General features: G+C 44.9%; 1 protein-coding gene and 2 long non-coding RNA genes across 8 annotated transcripts in view; 2 read left to right on the top strand and 1 right to left on the bottom strand.

Moving 5' to 3' along the window:
• Positions 1-16878, bottom strand: part of ASH1L (ASH1 like histone lysine methyltransferase) — a 231212-nt gene that overhangs the window by 203158 nt on the left and 11176 nt on the right. The gene's annotated exons all lie outside the window — the stretch shown is intronic.
• Positions 5613-16843, top strand: LOC144330967 (uncharacterized). Its single transcript, XR_013397711.1, has 3 exons — positions 5613-5753; positions 6086-6390; positions 15619-16843. It is a non-coding gene; the product is annotated as an uncharacterized LOC144330967 (long non-coding RNA).
• LOC144330976 (uncharacterized) lies at positions 14123-15504 on the top strand. The gene is made up of 2 exons (XR_013397730.1): positions 14123-14374; positions 14836-15504. It is a non-coding gene; the product is annotated as an uncharacterized LOC144330976 (long non-coding RNA).

Genomic DNA, 16878 nt, shown 5'->3' with positions numbered 1-16878 from the left:
CATTTAAAATTGCTATGTTACAGATTAAACAATGCCAGCAGATTGTTATCTTAAAACAGGTAAAATCTGGCCGGGTGCAGTGGCTCACATCTGTAACCCCAGCACTTTGGGAGGCCAAGGTAGGCGGATCACCTAAGATCAGGAGCAAGACCAGCCTAGCCAACATGGTGAAACTCTGTCTCTACTAAAAATACAAAAATTAGCGGGACGTGGTGGCACACTCCTGTAATCCCAACTACTCGGGAGGCTGAGGCAGGAGAATCGCTTGAACCTGGTAGGCAGAGGTTGTGGTAAGCCAAGATCGTGCCATTGCACTCCAGCCTGGGCAACAATAGTAAAACCCCATCTCAAAAAAAAAAAAAAAAAAAAAGAAGTACAATCTAACTTGTCTCATGTGAGGAATTTTTTTTTTTTTAAGACTGGGTTTTGCTCTCTTGCCAAGGCTGGAATGCAGTGGCATCTTGTTACCTCACTGTGGTCTCGAACTCTGGAGCTCAAATGATTCTCCCACCCCAGCCTCCTGCGCAGCTAACAGGGGGCAAGTCACCATGCCTGCTCATCTGCAAGGAATTTTTGTTTTCCTTTGTGATCTTTATTAAATATGGCTAGAGACTTTTAATTTCTAAACATTACAACATTATTTCTTAAGATTAAAAACCAGTTATAGGATAGGTGTGGTGGTTCACGCCTGTAATCCCAACACTTTGGGAGGCCAAGGCAAGACGACTGCTTGAACCCAGGAACTTAAGGCCACAGTGAGCTAAGAAAATATCCTGCAGGCCGGGCGCGGTGGCTCAAGCCTGTAATCCCAGCACTTTGGGAGGCCGAGGCGGGCGGATCACAAGGTCAGGAGATCGAGACCACAGTGAAACCCCGTCTCTACTAAAAATACAAAAAATTAGCCGGGCGCGGTGGCGGGCGCCTGTAGTCCCAGCTACTCAGGAGGCTGAGGCAGGAGAATGGCGGGAACCTGGGAGGCGGAGCTTGCAGTGAGCCGAGATCGCGCCACTGCACTCCAGCCTGGGCAACAGCGTGAGACTCCGTCTCAAAAAAAAAAAAAAAAAAAGAAAATATCACTGCATTTCAGCCTTGGCAACAGCGCAAGACCCCATCTCTTTTTTAAAAAAAAGAAAAAAAAAAAAAGGTCTAAATTAACGACATAAGATTTTTATTTAAATATTTATAGCACATTAGGCCAGGCATGGTGGCTCACACCTGTAATCCCAGCACTTGGGAGGCTGTGGCAGGCAGATCACCTGAGGCTGGCTTGGGAGTTCAAGACCACCCTGACCAACAGGGAGAAACGCTGTCTCTACTAAAAATACAAAATCAGCCAGGCGTGGTGGTGCATGCCTGTAATCCCAGCTACTCAGGATGCTGAGGCAGGAGAATCACTTGAACCTGGGAGGCGGAGGTTGCAGTGAGGCGAGATCGTGCCACTGCACTCCAGCCTGGGCAACAAGAACGAAATTTCATCTCAAAAAAAAAAAAACGTATAGCACCATTTAAATTTGTGCTGGGTTTCATGCTCTTTAAAATTTCCACAGATAACCATCATATTTCTTAGGATACAGGAAATGGAGGTTCTAGTCAAGCCAAAAAGTAAGTGTGAAGGTCTTGAAGTGGAAGTATTTTTGTTGTGTTTCAGAAACAGAATGGAGACCTTTACCCAACCCTGCTTCCTGGAACTGAATGAGTATGCAGACTGAAAGGGCATGCAGGACTTATACAGAGGGCCTTGCAGACTTATAAAACTTTAGCTTTTACTATGAGAAAGGAAGCCATCAAAATGGTTTTAAGAAATGACAAGATCTGACTCAGGCCTTGAAAAGATCATCAGCTACTGAACTGAAATGACAAATTTTTGGCCTAATAACTTGTTATCATCCTTGACTCCTTCCTTTATCTCAAACCCTACATACGCAGTCTGTCAGCAAAATCTGTCAGCTTTACCTTCAAAACATATGCAGTCATCATTTCTCACTACTCAATAGCTCCTATATATGAATATGCTATGTCTGTCAAAAGTAGAACCCATGCTTTTAATACTTCTACATAATGAGGGAGGCTAATCCAGGAGGACTGCTCAAGCCCAGAAGTTCAAGGTTGCAGCTAGCTATGATTATGCCACTGTACTCCAGCCTGGGTGACAGAGTGAGAACCAGTCTCTAAAAAAAGTTAAAAGAAAAAAGACAGACATTCAACACAAAAAGGCAATTATTTACCAAATGTTATCAAACAAACCCAAAGAAGTCAAAACTCCCTAAAATATGCCTGCAGTGCATTTGCTGCCTAAAGTTTAAAGCTGATAGACTTTAAGATTAAGAGGTAATTTCGGCCGGGCGCGGTGGCTCAAGCCTGTAATCCCAGCACTTTGGGAGGCCAAGACGGGCGGATCACGCGGTCAGGAGATCAAGACCATCCTGGCGAATGTGGTGAAACCCCGTCTCTACTAAAAAATACAAAAAACTAGCCGGGCGAGGTGGCGGGTGCCTGTAGTCCCAGCTACTCGGGAGGCTGAGGCAGGAGAATGGCGTGAACCCGGGAGGCAGAGCTTGCAGTGAGCTGAGATCCGGCCACTGCACTCCAGCTCGGGAGACAGAGTGAGACTCCGTCTCAAAAAAAATAAAAAAATAAAAAGAGGTAATTTCAAGGGATTAAATATTACAATGATTATATCTGAAAACCAAAAGCTTGGGCATTATTCACTCACTGAAATGAATTTAAAGAAACAAACAAAAAAGAAGAGTATCTGGGTATCTTGGGAGTGTTTTTCAAACTCCACTAACATTTATCTACCTTAGTCCTACTACGCGCCATACGCTATGCTTAAGTGGTTTCACTTATTGTCTCATTTGTTTCATTCTGACAATAATCTTATTAGATTTAACTAATCACATTTTATAGGTGAGCAAACAGGCTTCAAAACATGATTTAACTCTAAGACTGTAAAATTAGTAAATAGAAGAACTTGGATTGAATGCAATCTTCTCACTCCAAATCTACTACAGGATATCCATCTGCAAGAAAAGAACTCAGACCCTTACCTCACATCACACACAAAAATTAACTCAAGTGGATCACAGATTTAAATTCAAAAATGAACTATAAAATTCCTAAAAAAAATATAGGAGGAAATCTTTATGACCTTGGGTTAGGCAAAATTTCTTAGATATGACAGCATGATTTTTTTTTTTTTTTAAAACCTGGTAAACTGAACTTCATCAAAACTATAAACTTTTGTCCTTCAAAAAGGCAGTACTAAGAAAATGAACACAAGACACAAACTACTACAGGTTACTATGATAGTATACATTCCTGCCACCTCTCTGGAAGCACTCCTGAGTCTTATTTGCTGATCTGATTCGGCCTACCAGACTTCCAAATGCTGGAATTCCTTAGGTTCAGTCAGTCTTTTCCTTCTCTAAAATCTTTCGGTATTTGTAAAATTTTTTAGATTTTTATTTATTTTTTATTTTTATTTTTTGAGATGGAATCTCACTCTGTCACCCAGGCTGGAGTGCAGCAGCACTCATCCTGACTATTCTCACTCCCTTATTCTCAACCTTCAATCTAACACCAAAACTTCTGAATGTCATTGCATATATGATTACACACAGTTCCTCTCCAATTCTCCCACTGACTTGCCCAAATAAAACCAACAATTCTCACGCAGAGTATAGCAGCAGCCCTCTGACTTCTTTGTATATCTTGCTTTCCTCCAGCCCAAGCTACATCCAGAAAGGTGTTTTATTTTACATATATATATTGCTGTTGTCTAAGAAAAAGTCTTGCTCTGTCACCCAGGCTGGAGAGCGGTGGCACAATCATAGTTCACCACAATCCCAACCTCCTGGGCCCAAGCAGCCTTAGCCTCCTGAGTAGCTGGGACTACAGGCACACAACAACCATGCCCAGCCAATTTTTTATTTTTGTAAAGACAGCGCCTTTTCATGTTGCCCAGGCTGGTCTCGAACTCCTGGGCTCAAACCATCTTCCTGCCTCGGCCTCCTGACTGCAGGAGTGAGCCACTAGAGATTGTTTTTCTCAAAGGCCCAGTGGCTCACGCCTGTAATCCCAGCACATTGAGGCCAAGGCAGGAAGATCACTTGAGCCCAGGATTTTGAGACCAGCCTGGGAAACATAGCAAGACCTCAGTCCCTTGGGGAGACATTTCCTATTCCCCTAGACTTGGGAGGCTGAGGCAGGAGGATCACTTGTGCCTGGCAGATCATCCTGCTAAATGCATATCCATACTCCAAGTCTCTTAATGCACATTATACTAATAAGTTATTTAATATCCGTATCTTCCACTAGACCACGCACTCCATCAGAGTAAAAATTGTTTGCTGTATTCACTGCTACATCCTTAGCAAAGCACCTAGAGGCTGCAGCAGGAGAATTGCTTGAACCCAGGAGGCAGAGGTTGCAGCGAGCCAACATCGCACCACTGCCCTCCAGCCTGTGCGACAGAGTGAGACTCTGTGTCAAAAGATAAATAAAAGATTTCAGTATGACAAGGAGATGATTTATTTGATATCTGTTGCTGTGTGTTGACATAACTGGATATCCATTGGCAGAAAACAAAGTTCCACCCATTCTTTACATCATAAACAAAAATAAGGCTGGCATGGTGGCTCACGCCTATAATCCCAGCACTTTGGGAGGCTGAGGTGGGAGGGTGACCTGAGGCCAGGAGTTCAAGACAAGCCTGGGTAACACAGTGAGACCCTATCTCTACAAAAAAATTTAAAAATTAGCTGAGCCTGGTGGTACGCACCTGTAGTCCCAGTTACTCAGCAGGGGCTAAGGTATGAGAATCAATTGAGCCTGGGAGGTTGAGGCTGAGGCGCCACTGCACTCCAGCCTAGGCAACAGAACAAGACCTTATCTCAAAAAAACAAAACACAGGCCGGACGCGGTGGCTCAAGCCTGTAATCCCAGCACTTTGGGAGGCCGAGACGGGCGGATCACGAGGTCAGGAGATCGAGACCATCCTGGCTAACACGGTGAAACCCCGTCTCTACTAAAAAAATACAAAAAACTAGCCGGGCGAGGTGGCGGGCGCCTGCAGTCCCAGCTACTCGGGAGGCTGAGGCAGGAGAATGGTCTAAACCCGGGAGGCGGAGCTTGCAGTGAGCTGAGATCCGGCCACTGCACCCCAGCCTGGGCGACAGAGCAAGACTCTGTCTCAAAAAAAAAAAAAAAAAAAAAAAAAAAACAAAACAAAACACAACAAAATAAATAAGCAATTTCCTCATGGATTTATTTTTTATTTGTATTTATTTGAGACAGGGTCTCGATGTCACCCAGGCTGGAGTGCAGTTGTCTGAACATGGCTTACTGTACCCTCAAGCTCCTGGGCTCAAGCAAGGGGTTTCTCACTATGTTACAGGCTTGTCTCAAACTCCTGGCCTCAAACAATCCTCCCGCCTCGGCCTCCCAAAGTGCTGGGATTATAGGTGTGAGCCACTATGACTAGCCCTACTCGTGGATTTAAACACTACATACAAAAGTAAAAGTATCTGAATGTTCATGACTATTTCTATAACCTATGGTGGAGAAACCCATCCTTTTTTTTTTTTTTTTGAGACGTAGTCTCTCTCTGTCACCCAGGCTGGAGTGCAGTGGTGCAATCTCGGCTCACAGCAAGCTCTGCCTCCCGGGTTCACGCTATTCTCCTGCCTCAGCCTCCCAACTAGCTGGAACTACAGGCGCCCACCACCATGCCCAGCCAATTTTTTGTATTTTTCGTAGAAACAGGGTTTCACCGTGTTAGCCAGGATAGTCTCGATCTCCTGACCTCATGATCCACCCGCCTCAGCCTCCCAAAGTGCTGGGATTACAGGCGTCAGCCACCGCGCCCGGCCGACAAACCCTTCTTAGGCAAATCAGGAAACTAAAAACTATAAAGGAAAATAGTGACAAGTATTATTATGTTAAAGAGGTATATATCTGTAAACTAAGACACTGTAAACAAAATAAAAAGACAAGATTGGAGAAAATATAAACATGAAAAAGGATTAACATATCTTAATGTAAAATTCTCTTAAGATATACAAAAGATATGCATAGGCAATAATAGGAGAGATAAAAATAACAGAAATATAAAAAGATATACCACCTCACTAGTAATCAGGGGGGTGTGAATAAAAACAAGCTATTGGCCGGGCGCAGTGGCTCACGCCTGTAATCCCAGCACTTTGAGAGGCTGAGGCGGGCAGATCACCTCAGGTCAGGAGTTCAAGACCAGCCTGACCAAGATGGAGAAACCCCATCTCTACTAAAAATACAAAATTAGCCAGGCATGGTGGTGTGCATGCCTGTAATCCCAGTTACTCGGGAGGCTGAGGCAGGAGAATTGCTTGAACCCAGAAGGCAGAGGTTGCGGTGAGCCGAGATCGCACCATTGCACTCCAGCCTGGGCAACAAGAGCAAAACTCCATCTTGCACACACACAAAAAAGCTATTTTTTACTTATCAATTTGGCTGAAATTCAAAATAGCAAGTAATACCGATAAGGTATGGTAAATGGGCAGTAGTGGCCACCATCATTTTAGAAAGTAATATTTATACTATCCATTATAAACCTTTACATTTTACATACTCTTTGACTCCAAAAGTAATCCTACTTTTGAGACTCACAGAAAAATAAAAGTACCAATAAAAAGATTTACTATAGCCGGGTGCGGTGGCTCACACCTGTAATCCCAGCACTTTGAGAGGCCGAGGCGGGCGGATCACGAGGTCAGGAGATCGAGACCATCCTGGCTAACACAATGAAACCTCATCTCTACTAAATATACAAAAAATTAGCCGGGCGAGGTGGCGGGCACCCATAGTCCCAGCTACTTGGAAGGCTGAGGCAGGAGAATGGCGTGAACCCAGGAGGCAGAGCTTGCAGTGAGCCAAGATCGCGCCATGGCACTCCAGCCTGGATGACACAGCAAGACTCCATCTCAAAAAAAAAAAAAGATTTATTATAGTTTTCCTTCATATTGACCAAAAAATATTTTTTACGCACACACACACACACACATACACACACACACACACACACACACACACAAAATACATGTCTACTATTTCTAAGTTAAAAGCAAGCATGGCCGGGCGCGGTGGCTCAAGCCTGTAATCCCAGCACTTTGGGAGACTGAGACGGGTGGATCACAAGGTCAGGAGATCGAGACCATCCTGGCTAACACGGTGAAACCCCGTCTCTACTAAAAAATACGAAAAAAAACTAGCCGGGCGAGGTGGCGGGCGCCTGTAGTCCCAGCTACTCGGGAGGCTGAGGCAGGAGAATGGCGGGAACCCAGGAGGCGGAGCTTGCAGTGAGCTGAGATCCGGCCACTGCACTCCAGCCTGGGTGACAGAGCCAGACTCCGTCTCAAAAAAAAAAAAAAAAAAAAAAAAACTTATTTTTTAAAAAAGATCTGAGGCCAGGTGCAGTAGCTCACGCCTGTAACCCCAGCACTTTGGGAGGCCGAGGCAGGTGGATTACTTAAGGTCAGGAGTTTGAGACTACCCTGGCCAACATGGTGAAACCCCATCTCCATTAAAAATATAAAAAATAGGCCGGGCGCGGTGGCTCAAGCCTGTAATCCCAGCACTTTGGGAGGCCGAGGCAGGCGGATCACGAGGTCAGGAGATCGAGACCATCCTGGCTGACACGGTGAAACCCCGTCTCTACTAAAAAATACAAAAAACTAGCCGGGCGAGGTGGCGGGCGCCTGTAGTCCCAGCTACTGGGGAGGCTGAGGCAGGAGAATTGCGTGAACCCGGGAGGCGGAGCCTGCAGTGAGCTGAGATCCGGCCACTGCACTCCAGCCTGGGCGGCAGAGCGAGACTCCATCTCAAAAAAAAAAAAAAAAAATATATATATATATATATATACATATATTAAAAAATAGGCTGGATGCAGTGGCTCATGACTGTAATCCCAGCATTTTGGGAGGCCAAGGCAGGCAGATCACTGGATGTCAGGAGTTCGAGACCAGCCTGGCCAATGTGGTGAAATCCCATCTCTACTAAAAATACAAAAAACTAGCCAGGCGTGGTGGCATGTGCCTGTAATTCCAGCTACTCAGGAGCTGAGGCAGGAGAATCGCTTGAGCCTGGGAGACGGAGGCTGCAGTGAGCTGAGATGCCACCACTGCACTACAGCTTGGGCAATAAAACGAGATTCCATGACAAAAAAAAAAAAAATTAGCCAAGTGTGGTGGGCCCAGCGCATCTGTGGTCCCAGATACTTGGTAGGCTGAGGAAGGAGAATCGCTTGAACTCAAGAGGCAGAGGTTGCAGTGAGCCAGTATCATGCCACGGCACTGCAGCCTGGGCAACAAAGCAAGACTCTGTTTCAAACAAAAAAAAAAAAAAAGAAATTATTGCATTACCATAATCGTAAAGGGGAAAGGGAGGTGAACAGGTGACACTGAGTAAAGATTTGCTTACATCATCATCTAACCACTAGCATTCCTTATATGAGTTTATTTCCTTTTTTTTTTTGAGACGGAGTCTCGCTCTGCCGCCCAGGCTGGAGTGCAGTGGCCAGATCTCAGCTCACTGCAAGCTCCGCCTCCCGGGTTCACGCCATTCTCCTGCCTCAGCCTCCCGAGTAGCTGGGAATACAGGCGCCCGCCACCTCGCCCGGCTAGTTTTTTGTATTTTTAGTAGAGACGGGGTTTCACTGTGTTAGCCAGGATGGTCTCGATCTCCTGACCTCGTGATCCGCCCGTCTCGGCCTTCCAAAGTGCTGGGATTACAGGCGTGAGCCACCGCGCCCGGCTAGTTCCATTTTTAAGAGCACTCTGGGCTGCGCACACTGGCTCACACCTGTAATACCAGCACTTCGGGAGGCTGAGGCAGGGGGATCACGACATCAAGAGATCTATACCAAACTGGCCAACATGGTGAAACCCATCTCTACTAAAAATACAAAAATTAGCTGGGCATGGTGGCACACACCTGTAGTCCCAGCTACTCGGGAGGCTGAGGCAGGAGAATCACTTGAACTCGGAAGGCAGAGGTTGCAGTGAGCCTCTGCAAAAAAACAAACAAACAAAAACAAACAAAAAACCCTCTGGTAAAGAACAGGTAAACAATCCAACTGTCATTCCATAATTTTCATAATTAAGACACTTATGTAACAAAGAACACTGGCCTACAATCCAAAGTGCCAGTGAACCCCTTACGTTCACATTTTATGTGCATATATACACTTTCTGGGAAAGACTACAAAGGTTTCATCACATTCTTTTTTTTTTTTTTTTTGATACAGAGTCTCGCTCTGTCACCAGGCTAGAGTGTAGTGGCGTGGTATCAGCTCATTGCAACCTCTGCCTCCCGAGTTCAAGCAATTCTCCTGCCTCAGCCTCCCAAGTAGCTGGGACTACAGGCGTGTGCTACCACGCCCAGCTAATTTTTGTATTTTTAGGAGAGACAGGGTTTTATCATGTTGGCCAGGATGGTTTAGATCTCTTGACCTTATGATCCGCCCGCCTCGGCCTCCCAAAGTGCTGGGATTATGTTTCATCATATTCTTAATGAAGCCCATGACTACCTACCACCACTACCATTAAAAAAAAAAAAAAGTTAAAATTCTCTGAAGACACATGCACATGTGTTTCTGTTTACTGCAGCACTATTTACAATAGCGAAGACATGGAACCAACTCCACACACCCATCAATGATAGACTGGATAAAGAAAATATGGCACATATACACCATAGAATACTATGTAGCCATAAAAAGGAATGAGATCGGCTGGGTGCGGTACACTTTGAGAGGCTGAGATGGGCGGATCACCTGAGGTCAGGAGTTCGAGACCAGCTTGGCCAACATGTAGAAACCCTATCTCGACTAAAAACACAAAATTAGCCAGGCGTGGTAGCACATGACCGTAATCCCAGCTACTCGGGAAGCTGAGGCAGGAGAATCGCTTGAACCCGAGAAGCAGAGGATGCACTGAGCTGAGATCATGACATTGCACCCCAGCCTGGGCAACAAGAGTGAAAGTCTCACAAAAAAAAAAAAAAAGGCCAGGCGCAGTGGCTCATGCCTGTAATCCTAGCACTTTCAGAGGCTGAGGCAGGTGGATCACAAGGTCAGGATATCGAGACCATCCTGGCTAACATGGTGAAACCCAGCCTCTATTAAAAATACAAAACAATTAGCCAGGCGTGGTGGCAGGTGCCTGTAGTCCCAGCCAGTCAGGAGGCTGAGGCAGGAGAATGGCAAACCTGGAAGGTGGAGCTTGCAGTGAGCCGAGATAGCACCACTGCACTCCAGCCTGGGTGACAGAGCGAGACTCGGTCTCAAAACAAACAAACAAACAAAAAGGAATGAGATCATGTCCTTTGCAGGGACATGGATGAAGCTGGCAGCAAACTAACACAGGAGCAGAAAAACAAACACCGCATGTTCTCACTCATAAGTGGGAGTTGAACAATGAGAACACATGAACACAGGGAGGGGAACATACCAGGGCCAGTCAGGGGTTTGGGGGGCAAGGGGAGGGAGAACATTAGGACAAGTAACTAAAGCATGTGGAGCTTAAAACCTAGATGATGAGCCAGGTGCAGTGGCTCACGCCTGTAATTCCAGCACTCTGGGAGGCCAAGGTGGGTGGATCACATGAGGTCAGGAGTTCAATACCAGACTGACCAACACGGTGAAACCCTGTCTCTACTAAAAATACAAAAATTAGCTGGGCGTGTTGGTGCATGCCTGTACTCCTAGCTTACTCGGGAGGCTGAGGCAGGAGAATCGCTTGAACCCGGGAGGTGGGAGTTGCAGTGAGCCAAGAATGCACCACTGTACTCCAGCCTAGGCGACAGAGCCAGACTCCGTATCAAAAAAAAAAAAAAAGGAAAGAGATAAAAAACAGACATTCGTTCACCAACCATTTCACATTTGTCTCTACATCTTGACTAGTTAGTACTTATAAGAGTTTCTTAGCCAAGAAGGTATTAGTCCTAAAATTATCAAAAGATTCTCTTTTTTTTTTTTTTTTTTGAGATGGAGTCTCACTCTGTGGCCCAGGCTGTTGTGCAGTGGCGCGATCTCGGCTCACTGCAAGCTCCGCCTCCCGGGTTCATGCCATTCTCCTGCCTCAGCCTCCCGAGCAGCTGGGACTAACAGGCGCCCGCCACCTCGCCCGGCTAGTTTTTTGTATTTTTTAGTAGAGACGGGGTTTCACTGGGTTAGCCAGGATGGTCTCGATCTCCTGACCTCGTGATCCGCCCGTCTCGGCCTCCCAAAGTGCTGGGATTACAGGCTTGAGCCACCGCGCCTGGCCTCAAAAGATTCTCTTTTAGTCCTGGTATTCTAGATACATTTCTCCCGGTATCAAAAATATTTATCCAGCAACTCAGTCTAAGAACTTCATCTTTTCTCTATCTACACTCACTCTCTGGGTAATTTCATCAAGTTCTTTGGCTCTAAATAGCATCACTACACTACACTGCTCAGTTCCTAAGTTTATATTTGCCCTGACCTCAAGACTTGTACACCCAACTGCCTATTCAATATTTTAACTTTAAACAGTAGAAATCTCAAAGCCTGTACGGTCAGCCCTTTGTATCCATCCGTGAGTTTCACATCCAAGGATTCAACCAACCACGGATCAAAAATATTCCAGGGGCAGGGGTGGGAGAAAAGGATAATTGTGTCTGCACTGAACGTATATACTTTTTTATGTCATTAGTCTCTAAGCAACACAGTATATTTATATAGCATTTACATTGTATTAGGTATTACAATTAATCTAGAGATGATTTAGAGTATACAAACAGGGAGGTCGAGATGAACCAGGGCAATAAAGCATGACTCTATCTCTACAAAAACCAAAAACATTAGCCAAATATGGTGTCGTGAGCCTGTAATCCCACCAACGCGGGAAGCTGTGTTAGGAAAATAGCTTTACCTGAGGATTTTGAGGATGCAGTGAGCTATGACCATGCTACTGCACTCTAGCCTGGATGACACAGAGACCCTGTCTCAAAAAAAAAAAAACTTTCTGGCCAGACGCAGTGGCTCACGCCTGTAATCCCAACACTTTGGGAGTAGAAGGCAAGTGGATCACCTGAGGTCAGGAGTTCAAGATCAGCCTGGGCAACATAGTGAAACCCCATCTCTACTAAAAATACAAAAATTAGCCAGATGTGGTGGCACACGCCTGTAATCCCCGCTACTTGGGAGGCTGAGGTACGAGAATCACTTGAACCCAGAAAGCGAAGGCTGCAGTGAGCCCAGACCACGCCATTGCAACTCCAGCCTGGGTGACAGAGCAAGACTCAGTCTCAAAACAAAAAAAAAAAAATTTTTTTGTAAGTATACAAGAGGATACACATAGGTTATATCCAAGTAGTATACCACTTTATATAAGGGACTGGTGCATCCACAGATTTTGGTATCCTCAGGGGAACCAATCTCTCACAGATACCAAGGGATGACTGTATATCCAAACCAAATTCCTAATTTCTGTACTCCTTACAATTTGCTTTTCCCACAGTGTGCCTCATCAAACAAAAAAGCATCCAACTGCTCAGGCCATCACTGAAGTCATCCTTGACTCCTCTTTTACTCTGATCCCACATGCAAGCCATCAGCAAGTTATTATCTCCACTACCTTCAAAATACACCTCAAATCCACCTACCAATACACTCAACACCACAATCAGCTGTTGTCTCAACTATCATGATAGCCTCTCTTTTTTTTTGAGACAGAGTCTCGCTCTTGCCCAGGCTGGAGTGCTGTGGCGCAATCTCGGCTCACTGCAATCTCCACCTCCCGAGTTCAAGCAATTCTCCTGCCTCAGCCTCCTGAGTAGCTGGGATTACAGGCGTGTGCCACCACGTCCAGCTAATTTTTGTTTTTTACACCATGTTGGTCAGGCTGGTCTCAAAACTCCTGACCCTGTGATCCACCCACCTCGGCCTCCCAAAGTGCTGGGATTAGAGGTGTGAGACACCATGCCCAGCCCATGATAGCCTTTTAAATGGTCAACCTGGTTGCATCATTTGTCTTTCAAAGTGTATATACTAGATCAAGATATTTCCCTGCTTCCAATCAAACTTAAAATACAAAACTAGATACCTATCAAGTCTTTAAGTCCCTATGTTACCTGGTCCCTGGCTACCTCTTCTATCTCCTATCATTATTCCCCTCTTTATTTACTGTTTTAGCCCTTTTCTATTCCTTGAACACACCAACGGGTACTCCTGTCTCAGGACTTCTGCTCATGCCCCAGATGGTTGCATTGGGTCCTTCATATAATTCAGGTATCTCCTCAAATATTAGTGCCTCAGAGGACTTCCCTAACTACCCAACATCCCTTACCTTGTTTGTACTTCCTTTACCATATCTATCATCAAAATGCTATGACATATTTCCCATTTATTTAATCTATTGTCTCTTACTCAAAAGGAAGCACTATGAAAGCAACAACTTTTATCTGTTTCATTCACTGTTGTATACTCTGGGTTTAACACAGTACTTGACATAAAGATCCAGATGAGGCCGGGCGCGGTGGCTCAAGCCTGTAATCCCAGCACTTTGGGAGGCCGAGGCGGGCGGATCACAAGGTCAGGAGATCGAGACCACAGTGAAACCCCGTCTCTACTAAAAATACAAAAAAAAAAAATTAGCCGGGCGCGGTGGCGGGCGCCTGTAGTCCCAGCTACTCAGGAGGCTGAGGCAGGAGAATGGCGGGAGCCCGGGAGGCGGAGCTTGCAGTGAGCCGAGATCGCGCCACTGCACTCCAGCCTGGGCAACAGCGTGAGACTCCGTCTCAAAAAAAAAAAAAAAAAAAAAAAAAAGATCCAGATGATATCTCATCTTGTTGCCCAGGCGAGAGTGCAGTGGTGCAATCACGGCTGACTGCAACCTCGACCTTCTGGGCTCAAGAGATCCTACTGCCTCAGCCTCCCAAGTAGCTGGGACTACAGGTATGTATCACAATGCCTGGCTAATTTTTTAAGTTTTTCTGTAGAGACATGGTCTCACTATGTTGCCCAGGTGGTCTAGAACTCCTGGGCTCAAGCAATCCCCCCCACCTCGGCCTCCCAAAGTCCTGGGATTATAAGGGAGAGACACCATGCCCAGCCTTTATTTATTTGACTCTTTTTTTGTTTTTCAATTTTTCCCTGCAACATTTTATTTGATTCTCAACAGAAGATTTAATCCACTGATATCTCAAAGGACTAACTATCCAATGGAATGCCTGGATAAAACATAGGCACGCAGTATCTTTTCCTCAGGGGGAAGAAATTTTTGTCACAGAACTGATTTGCTTTAGCAGAAAAATAATCATACACCAGAAATTTCTTCAGGAATCTTGAATCTGTCTTAAGAATCTTGCAGCCAGCCGGGTGCGGTGGCTCACGCCTGTAATCCCAGCACTTTGGGAGGCCGAGGCAGGTGGATCATGAGGTCAGGAGATCGAAACCATCCTGGCTAACACTGTGAAACCCCGTCTCTACTAAAAATAAAAAAAATTAGCTGAGCGTGGTGGCGGGCACCTGTAGTCCCAGCTACTCGGGAGGCTGAGGCAGGAGAATGGCGTGAACTCAGGAGGCGGAGCTTGCAGTGAGCCGAGACAGCGCCACTGCACTCCAGCCTGGGCGACAGAGCAACACTCTGTCTCAAAAAAACAAAACAAAACAAACAAACAAAAATCTTGCAGCCAGGAGTAGTGGCTCACGCCTGTAATCCCAGCACTTTGGGAGGCTGAGACAGGTGGATCACAAGGTCAGGAGTTTGAGACCGGCCTGGCCAACATGGTGAAACCCCATCTCTACTAAAGATTAAAAAAAAAAAAAAAAAAAATTAGCCGAGCGTGGTGGCGGGCGCCTGTAATCCCAGTGACTTGGGAGGCTGAAGGAGGAGAATAATTTGAACCCGGGAGGCAAAAGTTGCAGTGAGCCGAGATCACGCCATTGCACTCCAGCCTGGGCAAAAGGGTGAGACTCCGTCTCAAAACAAAAAAAAAAGAAAAAGAGAAAGAATCTTGCTTGAACAACACGTAATATACTGGTTAACAGTGTATCAGTACTAAAAGATCTTATATATTGAAAAATGAAAATGCCCAAATTATTAAGTCCTAAGATAGCAAAGCAGGGATCTTGTTTTGTCCATCACTGTATCCCAGTACCTAGAATAGTGCCTGGCACATAGTAAGTACTAAAATATATGGAGGCTGGGCACAATGGCTCATGCCTGTAATCTTTGGGAGGCCGAAGCAGGAGGATTACCTGAGGTCAGGAGTTCAAGACCAGCCTGGCCAACATGGTGAAACCCCGTCTACTAAAAATACAGAAATTTGCCCAGCGTGGTGGCACACACCTGTAATCCCAGCTACTCGGGAGGCTTAGGCAGGAGAATTGTTTGAGCCCAGGAGAAGGAGGCTGCAGTGAGCCGAGATCGTGAAACTGCACTCCAGCCTGGCCAACAAGAGCAAGACTCTGTCTCAAAAAAAAAAAAAAAAAAAAAGAAAAGAAAAGAAAAAGAAGTATTGATAGAAACTACAACAGGGTGGCAGCATGCGCCGGTGGTCCCAGCTACTCAGGAGGCTGAAACGGGAGAATGGCGTGAACCCAGAAGGCAGAGCTTGCAGTGAGCCGAGATCACGCCACTGCACTCCAGCATGGACAACAGAACAAGACCCTGACTCAAAAAAAAAAGCCAAACGCCAAACACAAAAACCTAGGCTGAAATGAAGTGGGAAAATACAAAATCAGAATTCACATGTGAGAAAAGAAAGATAAACAGTACGCTAAAAATTGAAAATGGAAAAAATATGTATACAAATAAGGACATCGCTTATCTACACTACAAAAGTGTATTTTACATATTCTTACCTACTGGGGAGGTAATCTGCTTTGCTATATTCTTTTTTGGAAATGAAGAAAAGAAATAACTAAAATAATAAGATATGCTTTATTTGCTTGCTGCATGGCACACACTGTGCTAAGCACATTATACATATTATCTCGTAGAATCCTCCAACTCTATGCTATAAATATTATCATTACAATATCACCATATTTTACAGTCAAGGAGACCAAAGACTGTAAGTATTTTGCTCAAGATTACAGTCAATAAGTTAGCAAAACTCAGATCTGAGCCTAATCAATCTGATTTCAGAGTCCATGATCTTAATCACTATTTGGGATTTTCAACAAATTGAGGGGAAATATACCAATATAGAGGCTGAGAGATTCATTCATTATTAAGACAACTAATTATACATTTTTAGATCTGGCCAGATACTTATTATAATCAAGGCCTGATTAACTAGAATGCTGAGTGGGTTACATTCTAGTAAAAATTTTCTGAGAAACTAAAATATAACCAAATATTTTATTGATGTTAATCTTTGGTCTAAGAAAAGTATGTGAACATATTTCCATCTTCATTTGATAGAAGATCTCTAATTACAAAGGCCAACCTTACATAGCACTGAAGACACAGGAAATCATAAGAGAACGGGTTGAAAATTTACCAATCCAAATTACAGTGCACTCATCCTGCTGTGTCATGTTTTCATATGTTTGTAGATGATCTCCCTCTACCTAGAATGCCCTCTCTAAGTCTGAATGTCTCACACTTATCCTTTAAAACCTGGCTCTTCCCACTTGTAGGAAATCACCCTAACCTTCCCTTTCTCACCACAGATTTAATAACTTCTCCACCTTGGACAAAAATATTACATAGTATGCATCGTAGTATGTTTGTTAACATAGGCATATGTATTACATAGTTTTACTGGAATATGTTTGTTAATATGTTCCTCCTATTAGAATTTTTTTTTCTTTTGATAGGAAATCTCGCCCTATCACCCAGGCAAGAGTGCAGTGGCAAGATCTCGGCTCAC

This window comes from Macaca mulatta, chromosome 1, assembly GCF_049350105.2.
Source record: "Macaca mulatta isolate MMU2019108-1 chromosome 1, T2T-MMU8v2.0, whole genome shotgun sequence".
NCBI classification, from domain to species: domain Eukaryota; kingdom Metazoa; phylum Chordata; class Mammalia; order Primates; family Cercopithecidae; genus Macaca; species Macaca mulatta.
Note: the sequence above shows the minus strand (reverse complement) of the source record. Positions and strands in the feature narration are given on the sequence as shown.